The sequence below is a fragment of the Theropithecus gelada genome, chromosome 5 (assembly GCF_003255815.1).
Source record: "Theropithecus gelada isolate Dixy chromosome 5, Tgel_1.0, whole genome shotgun sequence".
NCBI lineage: Eukaryota > Metazoa > Chordata > Mammalia > Primates > Cercopithecidae > Theropithecus > Theropithecus gelada.
Window position 1 is genome coordinate 165,455,575 of NC_037672.1, and position 20,991 is coordinate 165,476,565.

The following is a 20,991-nucleotide window of genomic DNA, read 5'->3' on the forward strand; positions in this document are numbered from 1 at the left end:
CTTCACCAGTTTTTACAAGGACGTCTATTTGCACCAAATGTCACATGGTGGAAGAATTTACTCAAGCCTCCAGGATTGGCATACTTAAAAGTTCTTTCCCCAGGTTGACTGGAAGTCTTAACCACTCAGGCCGGGCTCAGTGGCTCATGCCTGTAATCTCAGGGCTTTGGGAGGCCAAGGCAGGGGGATCACCTGAGGTCAGGAGTTTGAGACCAGCCTGGCCAACACGGTGAAACCCCATCTCCACTAAACCTACAAAGAAAAATTAGCTTGGCGCGGTGGCAGGCGTCTGTAATCGCAGCTATTCGGGAGGCTGAGGGAGGAGAACCACTTGAACCCGGGAAATAGAGGTTGCAGTGAGCCAAGATTGTGCCATTGCACTCCAGCCTGGGCAACAAGAGCACAACTCTGTCTCAAAAAACGGTCTTAATGACTACACAAAAGTCTCAATATCCACTTATCCCCAGTGCATATCTAAGTATTTTTTCCAAAAAATAGCATTATTCCTCAGAAAAATTCTGAGCCAGTTAGAACCACCTTGTTAAAATACCATCAGAAATTCACAAGGAAAATGTTGGTTTTTAGTATAATAATGGCACGACAAGAATTCACTTCTACTTGTATCATCTATTAAATAACGAAATATTTAGTGGCTTTTAAGTAGCAGGGCGTAAGGTTTTGAATTTTGTTTTTCCAGTTGGAGTAAGGAACAAGTCTTTATGATTATCCTAGAGAACCAGGAAGAAAATGAGCAAGGGACTGGCTGGGCTTCTAGGAGATGTCTGTGGCACACAGTAGGATCCTGGTAATAACTGACCTACTCTATAACTAAGCAAACCTGTACTTCAGCATAGGGTACAACACCATGGAGTGAAGAATGGGATAAAGGAGGTGAAGAAGAGCATGCAGTATTTACTCAGAAGGGGTCCTAGAAAGTGGTTTTGTTTTGTTTTGTTTTGAGACCGAGTTTCACTCTTGTTGCCCAGGCTGGAGTGCAATGGCACGATCTCGGCTCACTGCAACGTCCTCCCCCCAGGTTCAAGCAGTTCTCCTCCTCAGCCTCCTGAGTAGCTGGGATTACGGGCCTGTGCCACCACACCCAGCTAATTTTGCACTTTTAGTAGAGACAGAGTTTCGCCAAGTTGGCCAAGCTGGTCTCGAACTCCCGACCTCAGGTGATCCATCTGCCTCAGCCTCCCAAAGTGCTAGGATTACAGGCGTGAGCCACCACACCTGGCCGAAAGTATGTATTTTCTATCATATCATTCTCTCAGACCCTCCTGGCTTCTCTCCAAAAGATTTACTGTAACGGTTCCTCCCACTCAATGGTGTTAGAGTGATGTCAGTGATACTGTGAGTCTGCATGCCAAGGTACACAACTTAGGACTCTATAGTCAGGCGATGGGTTCAAATCCCAGTGGGCCAGATATCATTTAGCTATAAGTGGGTCCTTGTCCTCCCTAAGCCTGTATTTCCTGTATTTCCCAGTTTACAAAGAGGAGATCATAATACATCCCTATGAAAATGATGTGGGTATTAAAGACATAAGTGCATAGTATAGCCCACACTTAGTAAAAGGTAGTCACAATGTTACTACTATAGATTCTTTCTCATCGCCAGTAAAAACCACCTTTCATGAAAATCTCACCTCCAACCCTGCGTATAATCTCAGAAACTCACTCAATAACATCAACTCAAATTTTATGTATGACTAACTCTATTTCTGTATAATATGGATGTATCTTTTTAAACTGTACTTTGAGAAATTCCAAAATATGATTTTTACTGTAAAATTCCTGGCCTGAGATGTCATTATATCTTCTTTCCTAAAAGAATAATTTAATTACATTTCCTTTTATGTTAACGACTGAATTTATTATTAATTTGGCCCCCAGGAAGTGTTCAATGTTATCTGTGGAGAATGAAAGGGAAATAAAAGACAAGGCTTTGAAGCAATAAAAATATTATCCTAAGAAGTCACTTGTGTATTTGAGAAATAACTTCCAAAAGATGGATAAGTGAAATGCTACTCTTAGGCTACCCTTGGTACTATTATGGATTTATTTATTTATTGAGACGGAGTCTCACTGTGTCACCCAGGCTGCAGTGCAGTGGCATGATCTCAGCTCACTGCAACCTCCGCCTCCCAGGTTCAAGCAACTCTCCTGCCTCAGCCTCCTGAGGAGCTGGGATTACAGGTGCGTGCCACCTGTAATCGCACCTGTAAGATTTAGTAGCTGTGGGGTTTTCATAGATACGGGGTTTCACCATGTTGGTCAGGCCTGTGTCGAACTCCAGACCTCATGATCCGCCCGCCTCAGCCTCCCAAATTGCTGGGATTCCAGGTGTGAGCCACCACGCCCAGCCTATTACGGATTTTTATGGGCTTGAAGGGGTCATGAGGAAGAGTCCCAACTATACCATAGAACATGTCTGTGAGATCTCAGTTAACAGGAGAAGAACAACAGTATTGTCATAAAAAGATGAGAAACTTTACTTAGAACCTAAAGTACCTGGGAATGTTTTTACTTTGAGACCTCAAAAACTGGTTAAGTCATGACAAAATGTGCCTCAAAAAAACAATTGTTAGAAGATGAATACAAAATAGAATAAAATGATCTGTTCCTAAAATTCAGGAGCTCCACTGCATGGAGATCACCAAGTTGCAGCAAAAGATCAAGTTAGATCTTATTTGACTTGACCCTCACTCTTCTTCTATTATGGCTATGCCTTACATATCATAGCACTCCTATAGAGTTAGTCATTTGAAGTATTTTTTAAAAACTCATCTTTATCTACAACGTGTATCTTTTCTAACTCAGTCTGCTGGTCTGTCTAGAAGCCAAGGTAGAAAGACTACTGCTATTATACTGTGTGGGGCAACAAGCCCTACAGGACCAAACTTGAAGAGGAATCTAGGTCATTGTCCTGACAGATCTGAGCTTTAAAATTTTGAAGAGACCTACTTGTCTAGAACCACCCCAAATAGTCACATGAATTAAGGCTTTGCTCCTGAGATTTATAGTTGAATAAAATGCAATGTCATTTGCCTCTTCCTTGGGGGGGGGAAAAAAAAAGTCAACTATGCAAAAATTACTACAAGAGACTTCATAAAGTATAACACACAGTAAAATTACTGGTTCCCCAATAATCTTCTCTATAAATTTGATTTTATAGGCTCTGGTGGATTGTTAAAAATCATGATGATATACTTTTAAATGTTTATGGTTAATTTCATCTCATACTTTCATCAGATTTTCCCTCTCCATTCTTCTAAGCTCTCATCTCTCCTACTAAGCTTTTTTCCAACACAGCTAAAGGTTCTTGGATTCTTTCAAACATCGTGGGCTCCAGCTTCTCTCTGCTGGATCTGTTCTAATTAGAGGAAGAGAGACCTCTCAGCTCTACCTTTTCTACTCAGCATATATCTGGTCAGCCAAGAAAAGTACTTTGTTTAGTAAAGAGATTACCAGTCACCAGGCAAAAAAAAAGGAAGATGGGTCCAATCAAAAGTTCAGCTTTGAAATTCAGACCAAAAGTACATGCTCTGTTCCACATGCAACCTCGGCCTTTCCCAGCCACCTCTCTTGGCAAGTTATCATCTAGCCCAGAAACTGGAGGAAGATGCCAAAAAGCAAGAGGATTCCAGTCAAATTGGTCATCCACAGATAATCAAAATGCAAATATACATCTCCACTCCAACAAACACAGGAAGTCCCCAATTTTAAAAAGTAGTGAATTACAGTGTACTTGACCGCCAGGTGTTTAGAACCAATCTGGAACCCTTAGTGTTACAAAGCAGGCCCACCAAAACTCCCATGTCAGTCCCAACAACTTGGTTGTGTTGGATGCTCTATGTACATCTGTGTTTAACATGAAAAAATAGAAAAAAATACCATTGCAATTATAATGATTACAAATTTTTAAAGACATACAGTGATTTTGTGTTATTGTTTTTCCAAAGTGCTGTGCTCTGGAAAGACATTTAGTTAGATGAGTTTACTGGAGGCTTATAGAAAAAGGACCGCCTGGGTAGTTTCACAGCCTTGGATGTTAATGGCCTCTTCGTTTTAGGTGTAGCATTATTCACTCTTAAATTTGTCAGTCACAATTAGGAAAATTCTTGAAATAACAAATAAGAAGTAGAGGTTGTGTATAAAGGAGTTGTTTGTTTATTTTTAAATAAATGGACAAACTTTTTAAAAGAGAAAAAAATAAAAATGAAATAGAGAGGGAAAGTAAGGAGATGGTTAAGGATAGTGTAAGTAGGAGTGAAAAGGACTTTGACTAAGGTGGAATTTGATGATCAGTTATTAGTCAAAGGCTGAATAAAGAAATAGATGTGGGTACAAGCAAGGCATGTGAAAGCTTAAAGTAAGTTTTACCTTAGTCCCAAGGTGATACCATCATTCCTGACAGTTTGTTCCTAGACAGAGCAAACAGGATGATATTCATGAAGTAGCCTTAAAAAAAAACAGATGTGTTAAGGGAAGTAGTATCCTACTAACACTTAACAAATCAAATGTTTGTAACACAGAGAATGAATGTCTTTTTAGAACCTTGTATAGAGCTTAATGAAACCAGTATAGTGAAAGAGCATCATTTGTAGTCAGACCAAAGAGGACTTGAATTCTGGTTCATGTGATATTAGATCAAATGATCTAACCTCTCTAGTGCTGAATTGGGATATATTACAAATGAGCATTCAGTAAGTCATCTCGAAGATATTATATACAGATGGTGTCAACTAGACATTCAATAACTGACAGTTATTAGGCTCCTGAAGTCTGCCAGTAATGCCTTACAGGTTGTGTCAGTGATATCCTTGTAGTGTTTGAACCTGTAACAAATTCAGTAGATATTTTACACCCATAGGATGTTAAAGATGATAATAGATCAAGAACAGGGTTAACATAACTAATTCTATGTGGAATTGTCAGAGTTGCTATGGAAACTTTGCTAAGGTTATGACTTTCAAAAAAGAGTCTCAATTAACAGAATCTTCTTAGAGAGTAATCTATTTCATGTAAATGAATTATCTGTTTTGTAGCTAAAGGTCAAATGCATTTGAACCAGTCATTTTGGGATTTGTTTTCCCAAAGGAATGATAAATGACTAATCCAAAAGACAATGGATTAGAGAAATTGACTAGATGTCATTAAAGACCCCAAATAAATGTTTGCTGTCTTTGACCTCCATGAGGATAAATTGTGGTGGCGCCTGTGGTTATCTGCTGTCTTTTATTGAATCAGTAACTTGGTTTCTTTAACAATACCTGTTTATGTGCATGCCTAGAACCAATTAAATACTGGGCTATTTTAAGTTTCCCAATGCAGCTATATTTTGGCAAGTGTGGAAGAATAAATTAGACACTTTTCCAAAGCACAGCGATGTACCGAGATCTGTACTATGTAATAAACATGGGATGATGCCTCAGCCTGTGCTATGGTGGGGCCCAGGGGTCTTCTTTCCTGTGCTAGTTCACATCATTTATGATAAATGCTTAAAAGACTTTGAAGTCTTTGTCCAAAACACTTATTATGTATAATTATACAGATGAGCATTTATTAAGTATATTGGCGTTTTAGTGCCAAACCCATCCCTTTCTATAGATGTTAGCAGTTTTCACTTAAAGCATGGTTGTAGGAGTAAATGTGTTAACCCATTTATAGTGAAGCAAGACAGGGTCTACAAATTGCTATAACAATGTCCTTGGCTCTTTAAAGTGAATATGGATATGAATTCAGTCATGAGAGTGCAGGATCTAAGAAACCTAAAAATAAAAATCTGGCCTACACTGTATTGTTTTTGTCTACTCAACAGAATACTAAGGTGAGGGTAGAAAAACTACCTATCAGGTACTGTGCTCACTACTTGAGTGCCAAAATTATTTGTGTACACTAAACCCCAGCAACATGCAATTTACTACCCTTGTAACCAACCTGCACATGTAATGTACCCTGTGAACCTGTAATAAAAGTTGAAAAGCAAAACAAAACAAAAAAAACAGAATAGCCAACTTTCAGTTATCACCAAAGCAACCCATACCATGCTTGTGTTGTTATAAAGGTACTGCTGATACTAATTAGATTTCTTGGGCGCTTACGTATACTATTTATACTCCATTTAAATCATGTTTATAGACTTTCTGTACCTTCTACAAAAATGAAAATGTCTTGAGTACCTATTCTACGGATTTCAAGATGAATGAGACACTCCTACCTGTAAGAAGTCCATTGTCTAATAGAGGAGAAATAGGCAGAATACACATTATATTATAAATATCTTAAGTGCTATAAAGATACTGTAAACCTACTGCTATGGAAACTTCAGTGAGGGTGTAATTATTTATTCCTTGGGAATCCAGAAACATTTTATTGAAGCAGCATTTAAAGTGGGCCTGGAAGGACAGAAGTAGCTTGCCAGGCAGGCGAGCAGGTCCGTTGTCCTGGGGTGACTATTGAAAGAACCAAATGTGTTTCTATGCAGGGAACACTTGTCTTCTGTATGAGGTTGGCATGGTTCACTCATCAAAATGTATAATGAGTTAAGAGCCTGGAGAAATGACTTTTGGACATTTCATCCCAGAGAGAATAAACAGCGGCACTTCCCATGGGGGGCAGCAGCATAGGTAGCTTAGGTTGGTACTTCAGGGTCACCTCTTGATAGTGGAAATACAAGTCTTATAGATTTGATACTATAGATTTCCTCACCAATTCCAAGTATAGACTAACTTGACCTTGTTTTAAAAAAAATTACAATTTACCATCTCTAACTAGGAGAAAGTAAGACAAAATATCTAGGTTTTTATGTTTCTTTAAACTGTGCTTATCTCATTTAACCTTAAAGGTATTTAATTGAGTCAATCCATACTTAAAGCCCAATATATTCAATATAGCACTTTTACTCTTCTCAACATGTTGTCATCAACGATAAATCTAATACAAATTGAATATTTTTTAATGGGAGAAAAAAATTACACCATAAGCAAACTCAAAGAATCAACAAATAATTGAGAAAAGGATTTGAAGCATGATTGACAGAGAGAGAATTGTGTTACAGTCAGAATTGTCACAGATGAATTTTTTTAAAGACAACTCTGGCAAAGATAATGAAAGGGATTTCTATGTAAGATAACGCTCAGCTTAACTTATAATTAAATATAAATGAAAACCATAAAAATATACCATATATTATTTATCAGATTGGCAAGTATACAAAATTTTAATACTACCTAGAATTAGCAAGAGTGTGGGGAAACAGGCACTCTCATAAATTCAGGGATGGATCCACATTTGTGCCTGAAACTCATACAGTTTTTGGAGACTTCTTTAAGAAAAAGAATACAATATTAAGCATGCTCTTGAATTTTTATTTAGAATGAGAATGATTCTAATAAATTGTAAATTTTTAAAACACAACAAATACCACAAACATTGCAAAATCTAGAACAATAATATAATATTTATTGATGTACTTCCTGACATACCTCTCTACTAACTTTTCCCTATAGTTTTGATACATACTTTCTGAGTATCATTTCATACAACAATTTTGTAATACATTATGTAGAGAGAATATAAGTCATTTTTCATCCAGCATGGTTGGCCAAAAAAAATTATTTTTGATATTTAAAAAAGTTTCTGGCCGGGCGCGGTGGCTCAAGCCTGTAATCCAAGCACTTTGAGAGGCCGAGACGGGCGGATCACGAGGTCAGGAGATCGAGACCATCCTGGCTAACACGGTGAAACCTCGTCTCCACTAAAAAATACAAAAAACTAGCCTGGCGAGGTGGCGGGCGTCTGTAGTCCCAGCTACTCGGGAGGCTGAGACAGGAGAATGGCGTCAACCCGGGAGGCGGAGCTTGCAGTGAGCTGAGATCCGGCCACTGCACTCCAGCCTGGGCTACAGAGCGAGACTCCATCTCAAAAAAAAAAAAAAAAAAAAAGTTCTTCAGTTTCACAACTTATTGGAAATTTATAATTTATAATTTTTAGGATAGCTGATAAATTTGAAAAAAACTCTAAAAAGTTTATTTCACATATGATCTGTGTATTTCAGGGAATTTCAAGTATGGTTACATAGTAACCAATCAATGTTAAGACCATTTCAATTGATGGCACTTCTTTGTAGTTGATATCATTGTCACAGTGGTGTGTTATGAGCTTTATGCTATTGTCCATGCCAGTATTTCTGTCAAATCAATAAGAACTTCATCATTTTCAATGTATTTATATGATTTGCCCTTTATAAACATGATTATCAAATAATCCAAGAGCCTATGTACTACTCCTATAAGAAAAAATTTGTGTCCTTTTAATAAATTACTACTTTTCAAGATGATGAATTTTTTTAACAAGGTACATCTTTTTTTAAAAATATAAATAACATTTATATTATTGAATAGCAATAGGTGATACTCCCTGTATCTGTAACACTTTGGAACCACTGGTTTATTTATTAAATCCAGTCCATGACAGCCTCCAAACACCAGAAAAAATTTTAGTTCGCTTCATTCTTCGATGCCTCATCAAAATATTCTACAAGATCTGAAACATCCTCCTCCTCCTCATTGTCTTCCGGGTTTGGTGCTTTTCTATTCAAGACTTGCCATGGGAACTGTTTGGCTAACTTCCTGAGCTTGTTAAGCTGTCAGCACCAAGCTGACTTAATATTCCAGGAAGCATTTCTGTGATTGGTTTGGCTTCTGCATGACTGGGAACTGCAAAGGTGTTAGCAGAGAGAGAAGGACTAGAGAGAGGAGCAGAGAGAGGTAATTGCAAAGATGTTGGGGCAGTAAGAGGTTAGACTTTGGGATTGCTGAAATGAAAAACTGTCCCATCTTCACCTCTTTAATACCAGCTACATTATTCACAGCCAGTTTTGTTAGAGAACTCTGAAGCTTTCTGTCATCTGCTGTAACTCTCTAGGTTCCACCTTTGTTTTGCAAGCTGTACCCTCGCCCCCTATCTGGACCAGGGCCTGAAGTTTGGCCTTCTTGATTCACACTGTTGGTAACTCCAAAGCAGGGAGGGTCTTCCAACACCAGCATACAGCAATGGCAAAACCACAATTCACTTCTGTATATCAAAACAATTCCATAGATCCCACCACTTGGTTTCGTATTTCACTGACTTTCAATCTGAATTTTATTTCTTTAATAAATAATTTTAAAGATGACAAAAAAAAACTTCCTATATGTCAACATCAAGGGTCTGTAATTCCTTATTATATTGAAACTTTCTAAAAGATCTTTATAAAATTCTGTTAAAATAACATATCCCAACTCAACTTCTCCAAGCCTGATCCACAAAATAGCCAATAGCCACTCCAAATCCATGTGGCAAGTAAGGGGTATAACCATGAAGAATTCAGAGTTAAGAGATGGTAGTCATAACCAATTGTGGTTGAAATGTCTTACTTTTGCTAATTTTACAAAAGCATTAGAAATGTCTACACATTTTAATGGCTTGTGCAGGGTCTTGGAGGAAGACCATACAAGTGAGAAGATTTGAGGTTGACAATAAATTGGCTTACTATAAATACTCCTCAGTACACCCTTATGGTGAAAGTCAAAATTCTAATCATCTATTTGAAGGACAAGTTGGCAGCATCTACCAAAATTTAGAATTAAACATCCTTGGATCCAACACTTCCACTTCTACTAATTCACTGTTACAGATAGACTGTCACAGACAAACAAAACATTTTGTACAAAAATATTCCATGAAGCATTGTTTGTAATAGACGGATAAATGGAAATGCCATAAGTAGAGGAATAGTGCAAGTAATAATAGATATCTACAATACAATATGCTATGCAGTTATTAAAAAGAGCAAGTTAGCCAGGCATGGTGACACACACCTATAGTCTTAGCTACTCCAGAGGCTGAGGCAGGAGGATCACTTGAGGCCATGAGTTCAAGGTTGTGGTACACTGTGACTGCATTGGTGAATAGCCATTGCACTCCTGCCTGGGCAATATAGCCAGACCCTGTGTCTACAGAAATTTTTTAAATAAAAAGAATAAATCTTTCTATGTATATCACCATGAAATATATCCAAGTTGTATTTCAATTTGAAAAAGTAGTTTAAAACAGTGCATGTGTGTATATATATGCATGTGTATGATATACACACATGCATGTATACACACATGTATATATACATATGCACTGTTTTAGACTTTCAAATATGTGTGTGTATTATACACACACATATATACATATACATGTGTATACACACACATATACATACACACTATATAAACTGTGTGGGTGTAAACATATATAAACTGTGTGTGTGTATTAATAGTTTGGCTACAATTTAGTTTATATATTATATTTATACAAATTTTTCAACAGTTACATATTGTACCATTCCTAGTCGCTATTTTGGGGGATTAGGCTAAAAGGACAGAGGACTTCTACTTACAAAAACTTGTGTATTTTTACTCTATTCCTCTCCCCCTTTTAAGCAAAATGTTTTACTTTCATAATTAAAAATTATAGCTGCTGCTCAAATCAATTTCTATCACTTCTCAAGCTGAAATTACCTTCCCTCTTTAAACTCATCTTTTAAAAACAATAAATAAATGAAAATATTTGAGAACCCCTGCTTGCAAATCATATATACCATTTTTAGCTTTTAGTTGAGGTCTTGTTTTTTATTCCTCTATTTTAATTGCAATCTGTGACCAGAACTTTAGGAAAAACATGAACCCAGAGTTTCTCAGGATTTCTTAAATAATGCCTTAACATAATTAAATATAATGATGATTGAGTAATCAGAACCATTTCAGTATATTTTGTTCAAAAATCAGAATAGTTTTATATTGGGGGGGCAGCATCATGATTAAAGAGAGGATGCAAAGAAAGTCTAGCCTGCAAGCAGTTACCAACAGGACACAAGAGACTAAAAGACTTCTAGTCATCTCAGTAGAGAATGATGGGAGTACTCTAGAATACTTGCCAGAGTGTCTTCCTTAAAAAGAAAAAGGTAACTCCTAAAGACGGCTGTGATATCTATGGTGCAATGTCGACTTTGCCTGGGGAGACAGGGGAATGTCCAGGCTTGCCAGTGAGCTGTCTTTAACATAATATGATGCAAGGATATTAAGAAATCAAAGATTTATTGCTATTTCCTTGTGTCTCCATGTTTCTTCTTCTGCAAGTTTGGATTTGCCTTAGGCTCTTCTTTTTTAAAAAAATAATCTTAACTAGTTATAACATAGGTCCAAAATTCCTAGCTTTTTGAGAAATTTGTTAATCCAGTAAATATGTATCTATAGGCACAATAGATTACACATAGAGGGAAAGAGGCATCTCTCCCATCCCAGGAGACTGAATGCCTTGTTTTAGAGCAGAACAGCTTGTGCACAAATGGCCCCCAGGTGAATAAGATTCATGATTGGTCATTTTGGTCATCTTCGGTCCAGAAGATCTCTAAGGCATTAGCTCAATTTGTATGTCATCAGAAAGCAATGATTCATAAACTTCAATGTGTAGAATGCCATGAATAGCCTGTTAGAAAGAACCACCCTCTACCACTACCACTATCACCACCACACAATCCTGATTCAGGACCACATTGACAAACCTGCCTTGGAACTTTGGGTTTACTCTAGAGAAAATTCATATGCACAAAGCCAAATCAAACTCCCATTCCTCTCTGAATAGATCCAACCCTCTGCTTCCTGATCTGTATTAAATTAAAAAAAAAAAGAATAAAAATACATTGTCTGATAATCTAACATGCCCAGGCTAGCTTAAATAATAGAATTTGAATGCAAGGACACAGGAGATATCAAAGAAAGCAAAGTATCAGCAATTGCACAACTTGATTTGGAGAAATGGGAATTCATTCCTTGCTGGAAAAGAATAGTTCAGGGGCTCCAGGGGCCAAGAGTAGCTTTTTGAGATCCAAAAGCACGGAGATCCAAAAGCATGAGCTTATTAATGAGCTCATGACTACTCATATCTACTTTTCTATCTCTTCATTATTTCCTCCTACCTCTTATCTACCTTCCCTCTACTTGGTTTTCTATGGCATAACTTCTGTCTTCTAAGGGCCAACTTCCAGAGCCTCTCTACTTTCTAACCACTCAATCTAACTAAGACAGGAGGGGATAATAGGGCCGGGCAACCACCCTCCAGCATAGAGCACTCTTGTGACTCCTGGTGAGTCTGTAGATATTAATGTTTGAGTCAGACAGTTGGTCTGGCCAGTCAGGGCAAGAGTGCAGGTTCACAAGGTCCAAAGCATGGCAACTAAGCATCGAAAATCCTTCAGGGTGAGATTCTGGAATGGACAGATATCTGTCAAAAGAGGGTTATATACTTGCCAGGCACTTTGGAGGCCACTTATTCACCCAGTCATTCCACCATTTGTTGAATGTCTACTAAGGGTTAAACACTAGAAACAAACACTGGTTAAGACATAGACTCTGAACTCCAGGACCTTAGAGTCCAGGGAGAGTGGTTAACAAGTAAATCAACAAATATCAACCAGTGTGACAAGTGGCAAAAGAGAAATGTGTTCAGGTCTAGGGAACCCAGAGAGACAGGGAATACAAAAGACTCTGTATGTGAACTTTGTGCGAAGTTCCATTAATTAGTTGAAGTCAAGAGGGAAGGGAAACCATGGAGAAATATTGCCAAGTATGAAGGTACAATGGGATTTGCCCGTGTTCAGTGGACTTAACTCTAGCTGTGTTGCTCAGAGTATCCTGAGGTTGTCTTTGTTGTACTCATTTCCAGACTCTGTTTTAGCCATTTCAGATGTTATTAGGAAAATTAAAATATAAATTACCTTTAAAGCAAGGGACTATTAGTATCCACAGAACTGCAGAAAAACATGCTTTCTGGAGGACAGCTTTGGGAAGAAACATACCAACTTGAATATATATATAGAGAGAAAGAGACAAGGTCTCACTCTGTCACTCAGGCTGGAGTGCAGTGGCATGATCATGGCTCACTGCGGCCTCGACCTCCCAGGCTCAAGCAATCCTCCCACCTCAGCCTCCTGAGTAGGTGGGACTGCAGGCATGCACCACCATGCCCAGCTAATTTAAAAAAAAAAAAAAAATGCAGAGACAAGGTCTTGATTTGTTGCCCAGTCTGGTCTTGAACTCCCGAGCTCAAGCGATCCTCCAACCTTGGCCTCCCAAAGTGCTGGGATTATAATGTGTGAGCCATCATACCTGGCCCTGAATGTATTAAAACCACGCAGTGATACCCCAGTCATGGATTAACCACTCTAAATAGAAATCATTTCTATCAAATACACATTCATCTCTAATTTATGGACTGACAATGGAGAATCTTTTAAAGAGCGTAAGCCACCCAATGCCATCAAAACTTCCAGGTTTATCAACATTTTAATAAACCAGTTAAATATTCTTGACCTAAGTTACAATTAAAAGTGTCTCAGGATTTATTTTTCTGAGAAAACATACAGCAGTTTTTTCCTTCATCTAAAAATCTTTATATTGTAAACTTTATATCACAAAGTACTTTAAGGCTATTGATGTGCTTCTTAGTAGACTTGCAGAAGAGCGATCAAATGTTATACAGATGAAAATGTGTCCAGTTAATTATGAATGTATAATTTTATCAATGATATCTTATTACCACTCATCAATAACTTCAGGAAAGACCTATTTTTCAAAATTCAGAAAAGTGCAGCTTGTTCTGTGTTAGGCACAGCTGCTTACATGTGTTCATTATGTTTTCTTTAGGATGTTTCTTGTTATTTTCATAGCAGCCCTCACGTTACAATGCATTTTTGCAAGGTGGTAGGGATAGGTGTTATTCTCTTCATTACAAATGAGGCAAGTAAGGTTCAAAAAAATTAAGTAACATGCCCAATGTTACACAGCTAGTAAAAGTTGAACTTGTGTATTCTTTCCACATTTGCCAAAAGGCTCACAGGATGCAAAAAGGTTCCATAGTAAAAGTGGTTTGGAAAACTTTGGATGAAACAAAAATTAAATAGTTCTTTTTAAAAAATTGCAGGCATCTCTGTGAATGGATATACATAAATGTGCTTCATAAATCTCCAAGTAGAAAGATAGAGTCTGCAGCATTTCCCAAACATACTTGCGTATAAATCCCTTTTATATCCAGAAATATCTCATGGTATTAATCATGAAACATAATCTGGAAAAAAACTACTGTACATTATTAGACTTCTTCTCATGTAGTAATTGAAAATAACTCTGAAAACTCTCCCTTAGGAAAGTAATTCATGAGAGCTGCAGTGAGAAACAAGAAAGGAAAGAAAATAAACAAGCCTGACAAATTCTGTAGAAGCTGAGGGGTTAGACAGTAACATCAGTAGTGTCACACAAACCAAGAAGGACAAAAAGACACTTGAGATTCATCACAAGCCAAATTTTCCTCTGGATCAAGGACAGCTATAGGGACCAAGAGTAAACCATATATCCATTATCTTTATGTTTCTCAGTTCTAGTTTAAGCAAGAAATGTAGCCAACCAAAGGAAATGTCTCAATTTATCTATGAAACACACAACACCCAGAAAAATCTCGTAAAATCTTATACGTGGAACATGTAACATGGCCAGTTTAACAATCAGCCAAACAATCTGCAAAAATGATATAACAATGCCTGAATTTGAACATCTCTAGACATAACAAATAGAGCATAGTTACATTACCAGACTAACAACGCTTGATTAAGGCATACAGAGAATTTGGAAGACACAAAGAGCATATGTCTATAGAGCTTAAGTTTGTTATGTTGCAATATGAATATTAATAGTGCATGGGATTTAATAGCAAGAAAGTTACATAAAGTGCATGTCTCTGAGAATTCCTGCTGTCAGTGACTGGAAAGGATCCCACTGGGGAAATGCTTGCTACCTAACAATGCCATCAGTGGTGACTCATCCAAAATTCCGACACGGGCCTAATGAGCTTCTGAGAGAATGCCTGGCAGACTCAGTCCTATTCAGTGTGTTAAATAGAGGGTAAGAAACAAAGTTCTCAACTGATACAGTTTTCTGTAAAGCTCTATTGTTTCTGCAAGTTAAGATATACTATTACATTGGTCAAAGGATATTTGATCTTCCAGCTACCACTCTGGTTAACTGGAGAAAGGAAAAACACCACAAAGTAAGTTTGCTTTTTTTGTTTGTCAAAGTCTTTGTACTCTGATGCCTTCTTTGGAATATCAAATACAAACTGCCCCTCCAGTTCAGAGCGTGATCAAGGGGCTAATTAACTGAGCTCTAAATGTGATGTTTCTGGTGGTCACTTCAAGTCATTCTAACCAATTAATCAATCTCCCGGTGCTCTGACTTGGATCCTATGTTTTTAGCCTGTGGAGCAGTGGTTCTCAAGCCTGGCTGCCCATTAAATTCATGTGGGGTATTAAAAAAAAAAAAATACCCATGCCTAGACCCCACCCTGGACAAACTAGATAGAATCTCTAGGGATAGAACTTCTGTATTTGTGAAAAGTTTTCTAGGTGATTCTAAATAAAGTCAAAAGCCTCCAAAAACTGCTGTTAAGTTCATGTCCAGCTACTGAGTATCTAACCTAATCTCCAATGAGTGGTCTAAAAATCTCAAAGAATTAAGCATGAAAAAAATGCCCCCACCAGTGATTGCCATACAGCTGGCTGTTTGGGACCAGCACATAAGACATTAGAAGACAGGCCCATGTTGAAGCAAGGAAATGTGAGGACTGTGATCGGTGTTGGTCAGCAGGATCCAGGGAATGACTCACAGACTGGGCACGGGAGCCTGGACTGAGCGTGGGCTCTGCAGAGCTGTCTGGACATACTGGGCTTGGTGCAGCTGGGGACCAGCAGCTGGCATGTTTGTTCTACCCAGTCTCTGTAGCTACCACCCGTGCTATCACCTCTACCAGTACCCACCCCCCCAAAATAAATAGACATAAAATGGGTTTCTCCTCACAAAAATTTTTAAGTAGTGTAAAAGATATTATATATTGAAGGAATTCTTGCCATCAGAAGAATTCACTGTTTGTACTTTGCTGTGCCGACTTGGGCTGTGCCAATGTCAATATAGGTTTTTATACCTTGGGTTTTTTTTTTTTTTTTTTTAAGAGTTTGCCTAATTTTTTTAAGGACAAATTTCTAGAAATCTCTTTTTTTCATTAAGGGGCAGCTATATTTTAAATGTCTACAATCATTGCTAAAGTACCTTCTGTAAAGCTTGTATTAACTTATATTCCTCTAAGTAGTCCTCTTTCTCTGAGTCCTTGCCTATAAAGTGAATTAGAAGTTGTTTTAATCTTTACTAGTTTGGGAGGCAAAAACAGAAACTTACGGTTGTTTTAATTTGTGTTTCTTTGATTATCAGGGAAGTTGAGCATCCTTATGTGTGATTTTTGGACATTTTGTTGTTGTTGTTTGTACTTTCCTCTTTGTGCCTGTAATTTATTTTAGTGCCAGTGGTGGCTGCTGCTTTCAGACCCTGACCACCCAGGATGACAGCTCAGCTACGCCCTATTGCCCTGCGTCTGCTGGAGTTGAAGCAGTGCCCTTCACTTAAGATCAAGCTTCCTGGCCGGGCGCGGTGGCTCACGCCTGTAATCCCAGCACTTTGGGAGGCCGAGGCGGGTGGATCACAAGGTCAGGTGATCGAGACCATCCTTGCTAACAGGGTGAAACCCCGTCTCTACTAAAAAATACAAAAAATTAGCCGGGCGTGGTGGCGGCGCCTGTAGTTCCAGCTACTCAGGAGGCTGAGGCAGGAGAATGGCGTGAACTCAGGGGGCGGAGCTTGCAGTGAGCGGAGATTGCGCCACTGCACTCCAGCCTGGGCGGCAGAGTGAGACTCCGTCTCAAAAAAAACAAAAAACAAAAAACAAAAAAATCAAGCTTCCTCAGAGTCAGTTTTCTCATATAAACTACGTGTTCTCGAAAAAGACAAGAGCTTGGTGGCTGAACACCCCAGCAGTCCAGTGTTCCTTTTGAATCCTTACCGCCATCCTCTTCAGAGCCTGGGGTAGGAACACCAACGACGCATACACTGAGGGCCAGCAAAACCCACATGGTCCCCAGGCCTTCGTGAAATCAGAGGAGCCACCTTGAGGCACAAGCTGAGATTTTCTCTTGCTCATAACATTCAGTTCCAAACTTTAAGTTGTAACAAGATGCAAGATAGGCCAGCCATTTTTCTTTTAAGATGAGGGAGAAACGTAAAATCATATTTTGTATGTATTTCACTAACCTATGCTAAGAACCTGAAATACGAAAGGCACCGGGGCTGGGAGATGGGGATAGGAGTTGAGAGGGGAACATTATATGTAGGTGCTTGCAAGGAAGTTGAGAAAAGGTACAATATGAACAGTACAAGAGAGGAAGTGAAAGGAAGAAGAGGCAGTGCAGATGACAAGTCATATCTGCAGAAAAAAATTTAGGATGATAACGAAAGCAGATTCCCTCCCTCATATTCTTTGGAGCATCTGCCTGTCTCCTCTTTCATTCCCACCACACTTAATGTAGTTTATTAAAAAATAAACAATGGCAGAGGGAACTGGGAAATACAAAACACGCAGTAACCAGAGGTGTACCTGGTTGATTGCTATTCGGACTCACGTAATTTTGTCAAACCTGGCACTCGGTGTGAGCTTTTTTCCTGTAAGAATTGAATAATCAGCTACAGCAGACCCTTGTATTCCAGGCTTTGATAGTTATATATCCATAATACTTATAACAGATAATATTTATTGAGAGCCAGACACTGTTCTGAGTGCTTTACCTGTGTTATTGGCACTTTTGATTATTACAACAAACCTGATCTCCATTTAACAATTGAGGAAAGAGAAAGTTGAAGTAATTTGTTGGAGACCAGCAGAGCTAAGGTAATTCAATAGCCAAGTAGCTGGGAGGCTGTTATTCTGTTCCTCCATAATGCTAATTATTTGTGAGTGTTTTCTGGGGGGGAAAAAATGGCTGCAAGGAAAACAAAATCCACTTGAGCTAGCATCAGCAAAAATAAAGTATTGTGGTAAGAGAACTGAAGGACAGGGTTCAGAAACCAGGCCTCAGAAACAAATGGTAACAAGGCACTCTACACAGTTAGGATTCTGCCGCCTGCCTCCCTGTCTTTGCTGCCAATCTTACTGTGTTCCTGCAGTCCAAAGGGCTGGAAATATGGCTACCAGCTGCTCACAAGTTTGCATTTTATAGATGCCACCACTTAAAGAGCTCGCTCTTGTTCAGTGGGTCCCGTTTTTACAATTCCAAAGAAGATACCTTGGTTGGTCCACCTGTTTAGTTAAACAATCGCTGTGGCTGTAGAGCAGGGTCCCACTGGGAGCAGCACTGATAACCTATGAATATGTGGTGAAGAAAGAGAGATGCTTGAGCAGACAAATAGGAGCCCATTCCTTGAGTAACTCCACGCTTTATAACTAAAGTGGTCTGCCATTTCTCAGAGGCATGAATCTGAAACCTGCCCATGGCAAGCCCTGCCAATGAGCTCATCCAATGCGCTCCCCCCATTTGCATCTCAAGACGGTTTTAGTCTCCTTTTAAATGATATAATTTTCAGGACATATTATAGTGTTGGTCTTCATGAGACTGAGACTTCATGACCTACATCAGTATGACATTACTTCCCAAAGAAACATTAATCCATATCCAAAATTCTTGCAATACATAATGTAAGTGCTTATTGAAGTTTCTTGAAGCAGCTAGAAGAGGAATTACTACATCATGTAACATGCATCAAAACCTCTTTAGAAAGCCTCATTAGATATTTTTCTTCTTCCTACCCACAAACTGTCTTTTCTCTTAATCCGTCTCTGATATCCAGAGCTATTTGTTATTATCGCTGTTGTTACTGTTGCTGCTGCTGTTTTGGTTTTTCATTTGTTTGGATTTTTCTATACCCCAACTTCTATGAATCACTCTGGCATTTTTTAGTATCTTTCTTTTTTTTTTTTTGTACTACGATTCTGATCAGTGAAACAGGCATGGGAACATAGACGATGAGGAAGGGGGAAAGCTATAACTATCTTTTTGCCTTACCAAGTTTTGTCTCACTGGAATCATTGCAGTTTTCCACAAAGAAGGGGACATCCCCCTGAGGCACCCAGAGTTTCTTCCAGTTCATGTTTCAACACCCCCCCCGCCACACACACACACTTCCTTCCTGTATCCTGCTGAGCTGAGTAGAATTCTCTCCAAGGCCTTAAGAGCATTACCTCTCCATAAAATTGGGGGATCTGGACTTGTCCTGAATTTCAGCAGCAGGACTCAAACTTCCTTCATTCAGATACTGTGGCTCGGGTCAAGATACATATTAGCCAGAATTTATGTTTACCTGTGAATAATAGGCAGCCCAGTTTACAGTGGCTTACGTCAATAGGGATTTATTTGTTCCTATAACAAGAAGTGTGACCTTAGAGAGTTGCTGATGTTGGTTTAGCAGTTCCACTCGTCAAGCAGTGATCCCAGGAGACAGGAATGGAGGAGGGGGAGATAAGAAAACAGGAGTGAAAGCTGTTACCAAAAAAAAAAAGAAGTTCTCCAGGTGGATGACTAGGCCTGTTCCTGCTGTGACCCATCCAGGACACCTGTACATTGTCCTTCAGAATTGTCCAACCAACAGATGAAAGAAAAGGGCATTGATCCCTCAGTCACTGACCCCACATTGGGCAAGGGCTGCTCTGTGGGATGTCACCAGCACTCCGGCTGTACATGCTTGTTTGCTGAGTGGGGTTCTGGATGCCTTTGTGTGGGGGTATCAGAGAGGCCTAGGGGCAGAACACAAGAGGTGCTGAGGGCAGCTTAGTGGATGTGCGCTGTCAAGATGTCCTTGCAGGGAGTTGTGATGGCTGGAGTAAAAGGTGGGCTCCTGTGTGGATGCGATGTGGGACCTAAGACGCATCTCATACAGCTCAGAACCTTCTGAATCTGAGGTTTCTGCATGCTTCCTTAATTCTGGGAAAATCTCTGTTACTATTTCTTCAAAAATGTCATCCTATGTATTCTCTTCTTTTCTTTTGGGATTGCTTCTGTGTCAATGCAGATGTTGTCCTCCACAATGCTTAGTTTTCTTTTACAAATCCCCTTTCTTTATATCCCCTCCAGATTCCTTTAGAGCTAGTTCTGCATCCCAATCTTCCTACTTGCTAATTCATTTTTTGTCTATGTCCAATCTGTCATTTGATCCATTTATATTTGTTCCAACGCATATATTTTTCTACTTAGAATCTCCAATTGGTTTTTTGTAACTTCCTATTGCTGTTTCATGTCTCACTATCTTCCCTCAACTCTTTGATAATATTTGATATGCTTATTTTAATCTTCCTGGCCCATCAACTATGTTGCATCTCAGATAGTTTTCCACCAGGAGTCTTTCTATTTATTCTCCTTGGCAGTCTCAGTGTTTTTCCCTCAGAGCTCCTGATTAATTTCCTTGGTTGATTAAGGATCTCTGGAGTGAGGACTAGAAGCCAGGGCCTCCATCTGTCCCCTTCCTAGAGGGCCATTTCAAGGCTGAGATGCTCAGGTGCTACTCTCCGGGCTCAATTACTTCATGTAGGGCATTGCCCCATTCCCCAAACAGGTGACCCTGCCCCTGGGGACTTCATCGAAGGTTGTGTGTGGAGGGATGCTGGGGAAGGCAATGCACGCAGCTGGCCAGACAGCCTGAGCATTTCCTTATCAGTCTCTCATGGAACAGAAGTTTCTGCATCACCAGGTGCTCTTTAACAGCCGTTCAGTGGCAGTCTGGCACAAGACCAAACGGGCAGAGATAACTCATGCTCCCAACCCCGGCCCTCCTCTAGAGGTCAGCTTCCATTCGGGGCCAGCACTTTTACACAAACATCATGATCCAACCACCTTCTGGCTCTCCAAGCATTTCTCTTAGTTTTTATAGTAACTCTGGCTTTAACATCTTCCCTCTCACCTCCATGCATCTTTAGAATTGGCTTCAGGAGTGGCAGCCAGCAGCCTGGTCAATTCTATTCTGTCAGATTCCCTATC

The 20,991-nt window shown here is 39.2% G+C and overlaps 1 protein-coding gene and 1 pseudogene across 3 annotated transcripts in view; one reads left to right on the forward strand and one right to left on the reverse strand.

Annotated features, from left to right (window-relative positions):
* Nucleotides 1-20,991, forward strand: part of PALLD (palladin, cytoskeletal associated protein) — a 436,926-nt gene that overhangs the window by 96,767 nt on the left and 319,168 nt on the right. The gene's annotated exons all lie outside the window — the stretch shown is intronic.
* Nucleotides 8,503-17,043, reverse strand: LOC112625180 (annotated as a pseudogene).